Source organism: Tursiops truncatus, unplaced genomic scaffold, assembly GCF_011762595.2.
Source record: "Tursiops truncatus isolate mTurTru1 unplaced genomic scaffold, mTurTru1.mat.Y mat_scaffold_139_arrow_ctg1, whole genome shotgun sequence".
Taxonomy (NCBI): domain Eukaryota; kingdom Metazoa; phylum Chordata; class Mammalia; order Artiodactyla; family Delphinidae; genus Tursiops; species Tursiops truncatus.
The window spans coordinates 85,403-91,564 of NW_022983201.1; the positions used below are offsets into that span (position 1 = coordinate 85,403).

The 6,162-nt window shown below is 46.9% G+C and overlaps 1 pseudogene; it reads left to right on the plus strand.

Moving 5' to 3' along the window:
- The first annotated feature begins 1,196 nt into the window (after positions 1-1,196).
- LOC117310768 (protein-L-isoaspartate O-methyltransferase domain-containing protein 2 pseudogene) lies at positions 1,197-4,953 on the plus strand (annotated as a pseudogene).
- Positions 4,954-6,162: the final 1,209 nt, after the last annotated feature.

Consider the following 6,162-nt stretch of genomic DNA (forward strand, 5'->3'; position numbering starts at 1 on the left):
GAAGTCATATTGCATGGTACCCATTACACGGGTCTCAACTCTCCAGGTTTAAGGTATTCTTCCTTCAGCTAAAACATGCATGTGGAACCCAAGTATGATCAACCATGTGAACGGGAGACGTGTTCAAATATGTCTCAGTTTTCCTCCCCTGGTACTCGGGTGCAACATTCCAGACGCTTTACTAACACTCTCCCCACTTGGAGAGTCAGCACCTTTAACCTCCTGTTTGGCCCAGTTTGCAATTTCTGCGGAAGATGAACAGGAATAGCGAGAACCAATGAGAGGCTAGCTGGATGTGTCTGGACGGGCCAATTGAACTCTCATTTCCCACCAGGAAGAGGAATTAACCAAAGGCTCAGTGTGCCGTGCCGAAACCAGATTAGGGCCTGAAGCCATCCTGCGGTGTTGCGGCCAGGTCACAAGAAAGCGAGTTGAAGAAAGGAGCTCAGGGGCACTGTAATTCACAAACCTGCAGAGTTATAAATGACAGCAATCGTCCAAAAATAGACTGAAGTAAGGCTGCCAAGAGGACTTGAAAGCGGGGCAGAATTGCAGGAAACCGATTTCAGGAGGTAGACTGGAATTGCATTGAAAGCATAGGAAAAGAGGCAGAACGTCCACAATGATGCACTTGGCCAAAAAGGGCGTATGCGTTTTTTCCTGAATATATTCAGGAAAAAACGCATACGCCCTTTTTGGCCAACCAAGCAAGCTTGCAAAGGAAATCTGCACTACAATGAAGTCTCACTTCCCCCCGGTCAAAAGGGCCATCTGAAAAAAGTGTAAAATCCAGAAAGGCAGGACAGGCCATGGAGAACTGGGAGCCTTGTTATGCTGAAGGGCGGGATGTAAATTGCCAACAACCACTCGGGAGAAGTGTATGGTGTTTCCTGAAACATCTAAAAAACAAAGCAACAGAGCCTAGGGCACTTCCACTTATGGTCCTATAGCTTAGGGAATTTAAAATCAAAAAGACACAGCCACCCCAAAGTTTGGAACGGCTCTGTTTACAAGAACCTCGTTTACAGTACAAGTTCAACATCGCAGAAAGTGAAAAATGGATAAAAAAGTTGTGGTATTTACTTACAAAGCAATATCACTCAGCAATGAAATCTGTGTCATCAGGCCCTTAGCAGCACAATGAGTGGATTCAGGTATGATGATTCTAACTGAAATAAGTCACACAGAAAAAGAAACATCATAAGATATCAGTAGGGCGGAGGTCGGGGCTGCGTAGTGGGAGGCGGACTGGCGAGGGGCGCCGGAAGAGCTGCAGGTGCGGCCCAGCGGCCGATTCCGCGGGCCCGCCGAGCCAGGAGGTACTGAGCCGCCGCCGCCGCCGCCGCCGCCCTCGGCCCGGCCTGCAGCGGGGTATGGGGGCGGTGCGGCCCCTCGGCCCCCTCCCCCTCTCTCCCTCCTCTCCACCCCTCCCCTTCCCGTGGTCCCGGGCTCCCGGACCCTCCCCCAGGGCCGCATTCTCCTCTCCCCGTCTTCCTGTCCTCTTCCGCTGTCCTCTCGTTCCCCACCCCCAAGCATAAACACCCCTCCGCGTCCCAGGCGTCTCCCGTCGCCCCTCCCCCCTCCCCGGGGGTCCGCCCTCCAGCGTTCCGGGGGTTCCCGAGGTCTCTCCAGCGGCAGCTTTCTGTAAGCGCGGTCCCGAAGATGGGAGGCGCGGTGAGTGCTGGTGAAGACAACGACGAGCTGATAGACCATCTGAAGGCGGCGCAGTACATCCGCTCCGAGCTGGTGGAGCAGGCCTTCCGAGCTGTTGACCGCGCCGACTATTACCTCGAGGAGTTTAAGGAGAACGCGTACAAGGACCTGGCGTGGAAGCACGGGAACATCCACCTCTCTGCTCCGTGCATCTATTCGGAGGTGATGGAGGCCCTGGACCTGCAGCCTGGCCTTTCCTTCCTGAACCTGGGCAGCGGCACCGGCTACCTCAGCTCCATGGTGGGGCTCATCCTCGGTCCTTTTGGTGTGAACCACGGGGTGGAACTCCATTCAGATGTGACAGAGTATGCGAAGCAGAAGCTGGACTTTTTCATCAGGACGAGTGACAGCTTCGACAAGTTTGACTTCTGCGAGCCCTCCTTCGTCACCGGCAATTGCCTGGAGATCTCTCCAGGCTGCTCTCAGTATGACCGGGTGTACTGCGGGGCAGGCGTGCAGAAGCAGCACGAGGGGTACATGAAGAGCCTCCTCAAAGTCGGGGGCGTCCTGGTCATGCCGCTGGAAGAGAAGTTGACTAAGATAACTCGGACGGGTCCTTCCGCCTGGGAAACCAAAAAGATTCTGGCTGTGTCTTTTGCTCCACTCGTCCAGCCCTGCCAGTCGGAGTCAGGAGAATCACGACTTGTCCACACCCCTGGCGGTTCGCAGCCTCCAGGACCTGGCGCGCATTGCCATCCGGGGCACCATTAAGAAGGTCATCCACCAGGAAGCTGTGAACAAAAACGGGAACGGACTGAAGAACACTCCCAGGTTTAAACGGAGGAGAGTTCGCCGCCGCCGAATGGAAACGATTGTCTTTTTGGACAAAGAGGTGTTTGCCAGTCGGCTCTCCAACCCCTCTGATGACACCAGCTGCGGAGACCTGGAAGACGAGCGGCAAGAAGAAGAGGTGACAACCCCGCCGGACACCAAGCCCGAGCCCCCGGTGAACTTCCTGCGTGAGAAGGTCCTGAGCCTCCCTCTGCCAGATCCCCTGAAGTACTACCTGCTTTATTACAGAGAAAAGTAAGTCTGTGGTCCAGGGGAGGAGGCCAAGCCTTCCTGGAGGGCTGCCCGCAGCAGGTGCACTGGAGGAGGAAGGGGCTCCCACTCTGCATCTCGTCTTCTCGTCTGTCCTTGACTGTCCTGTAGAGTTTTCATCCAGTCATCTGATTTCTGTAAACATAGTCTGACAAACATAAGGTGCAAGGGGGAATGTCTCAAAAGGGCGAGAGTCTCCTGGAGGAGGGGTTGACTTCACACTCTCAGGAAATGCTGAGGTCTACACGTGGAGGTGGCCTGGAGACCGTTTCTTACACAAGGTACACGTGTCTGCATCAGAAAGGAAAACTGAAGTTGAAATTAATCTGTGTTTCTTATAAAAGGTGAGACAAAAAGCACAAGTTGCTAAGTGTATGAAATCTTTTCTGAGTGGGACACGCCTATGTGCAAGTTTGAATTTTACGGAATCAACCTCTTAATTACTGGCACCGAGTAATTAAAGATTTATTAAAAGATTAATTTAAAAGATTTAACTAAATGTTTTAGTTATTTGGAACGTGGATACTTGATTGAAAAGCCCTCTCTTATTTTAAGTAAATTAATTACATCTTACGTGAGTTGTCAATTGTAATTTTAAAAAACAAAAATTGTGATGGGGAGAGGAATGAACGTATCAGATTGCCAGGTGTCTTTGTGGAATTGCAAAAGAATTCCAAGGCATTTTTTTCTGACACCTTTTGTTACCTTTAAAGTAACCAACATTGAGTAATCCCGTCAAAGAAAGTCCTGAAGAATGAAACAAGTGTTGTGTGTAAGTAATGAGCTGCATTACTTTTGCCCCAGAGACAGAGAGTACTGTTGACTCAACTTTAAATACAGTCAACGGTGTCTAAGGCTCAGTCCTCAGAGCAGGTGGGAAGTACTGGCTGCAGGAAATGGATTGGGGACGGTGTAGACGGCCTGTGGGTTGGTGTTTTGTTTTTTTTTTCAGTTGGCTATTGTTCTGTAATCACATAACAGTACTGATTCATAGATTTTATCTTTTATAATTCTGGAGAAAAATATTTGTTAGTTTTGTAATTTTTCCTAAGAACAAACGCGTGTTTGGTACATTGCATTAGAACAGTTTCACTCAAGTTTGACTTGTGGAATCCATCTTCTCCAGCGCTGTGTGTTGAGAGCTTCCTGTCTTATTAAGTCGTGGGTCTAGAAGAAGAGGCCGTCCTTTTAGTTAGGTGGCAGGAATGTTTACAAGTGACACTGCTTCTTCCAAAACATTGGTTCTTTTCAGACTTTTCAGTTTTAACCAAAGTTAAACCCCAAATCAGAGTCATCCAGATTTTATGATTCATTTGATCTCTCAGCCTCTCAGGAGTTGCTGGATTTCAGTGTCTTTGTGGTTTTACCAGCTTCGCGGAGTTCTGGTTATTTTGTTTTGCCATTTATGCTTTTTTAAAGTAACTGAGTCATTTTATCACAGAACACTGCGTGCACACATAGCTGGGAAAGCGGGTATATTGCCCTAAATGGGTACCGTTAAGCTGTTGTAAAGAAGGGTTTCTTCATAGTCGTGTTTACCTGCCTTTAACTGAACGTCAAGCCTCATTGTCTCAGAGAGAAAAGCATGAGTCACGTTTACTTGCTAAGACTTCGGTTTGCAGATCTTGTTGACGTCATTCTAATTGATTTGTAGAGACCTCTGCAACACGTGGACGTTTTTGGACATGATATCTGAAATATTTTATATTAGGTGGCTTGACTAAATGTTTTTCTGTAATTGTATATGGATTTCCTTTTTTTTCAACCACATTTGCCTTTATGCTAGATTGTAGAAAGTCTTTGCGAGGCATAAGACATGTTTTCCCCTATGTATGTTAAACCTTTCCTAACATTTTGTATTTACATGTTGGTTTGTGACTTTTAAACCAGAATTTGGTTACAAGATATATATATATAGATATTGAATATAATATATGTGAAATAATTTGGTATTGATCTATCTAATAAACATAAAGGAGAATCATCAGTGAGTTTCCCTGTGTGTCAGCACCTTTCTCCGGAGTCAGTCTGAGACACTACTTTCTGTTTTCAGACAGATGACTTATATATATAGTCTGTGTTGTCTGCAAGCTCTGTATTGTAAACCACATTCTAGACAATGGCTGACTTTTGTGTTTCGATTAGTCTGTATTTTTATATGTGACTTTCGTCTTGCAAGTAGTGCAGCCATAGACATGTGCAAAACAAGCAACAAATGTATAATATTAAGCACATAAGACAGAAGCCAGCTGCGTATTTAAAAGTATTTTTGCCCATCTGGAACTTTCAGGGGATTAAGGCGAGAAATATGAAACAAAGGTTTTGATGAACTGATACACAAGCGATACCAATAAAGGTAGTTACGGCAAAAAAAAACAAAAAAAGATATCAGTAATACACGGAATGTAAACTTGGCTACACAGGAACTGAATTACAGAACAGAACAGGGTCTCAAATTTAGAAAACCAACTTATGCTTGCTTAAGGGTAAAGGTGAGTTGGGGTGCTGCATAAAACCAGATTGAAATGAGCACAGATAAAGTTCCTTAAGCCAAATATGGAATAGACAAGAGCTACTCCTTGCTCAACGAAATGGACTCAACACCGCATATTAAACGCCTAAGAATGTACCTGACTAGTAAGTATCTTAAAACCTATGGATTGCTATGTCTCCGAAAGAGAATCAAGCATGTGTACAGGGGCATAAACGCAGCAGTGATAGGATTGGAGAGGTTCGGTGAGCAAATGAAGACCCTTTGAAGTCATATTGCATGGTACCCATTCCACGGGTTTCAACTACCCAGGTTTAAGGTATTCTTCCTTCAGCTAAAACATGCATGTGGAACCTAGAGTATGATCAACCATGTGATCGGGAGACGTGTTCAAATATGTCTCAGTTTTCGTACCCTGGTACTCGGGTGCAACATTCCAGACGCTTTACTAACACTCTCCCGACTTGGAGAGTCAGTCCCTTTAACCTCCTGTTTGGCCCAGTTTGCAATTTCTGCGGAAGATGAACAGGAATAGCGAGAACCAATGAGAGACTAGCTGGAGGTGTCTGGACGGGCAAATTTAACTCTCATTTCCCACCAGGAAGAGGAATTAACCAAAGGCTCAGCGTGCCGTGCCGGAACCAGATTAGGGCCTGAAGCCATCCTGCGGTGTTGCGGCCAGCTCACAAGAAAGCGAGTTGAAGAAAGGAGCTCAGGGGCACTGTAATTCACAAACCTGCAGAGTTATAAATGACAGCTATCGTCCAAAAATAGACTGAAGTAAGGCTGCCAAGAGGACTTGAAAGCGGGGCAGAATTGCAGGATACCGATTTCAGGAGGTAGACTGGAATTGCATTGAAAGCATAGGAAAAGAGGCAGAACGTCCACAATGATGCACTTGGCCAAAAAGGGCGTAT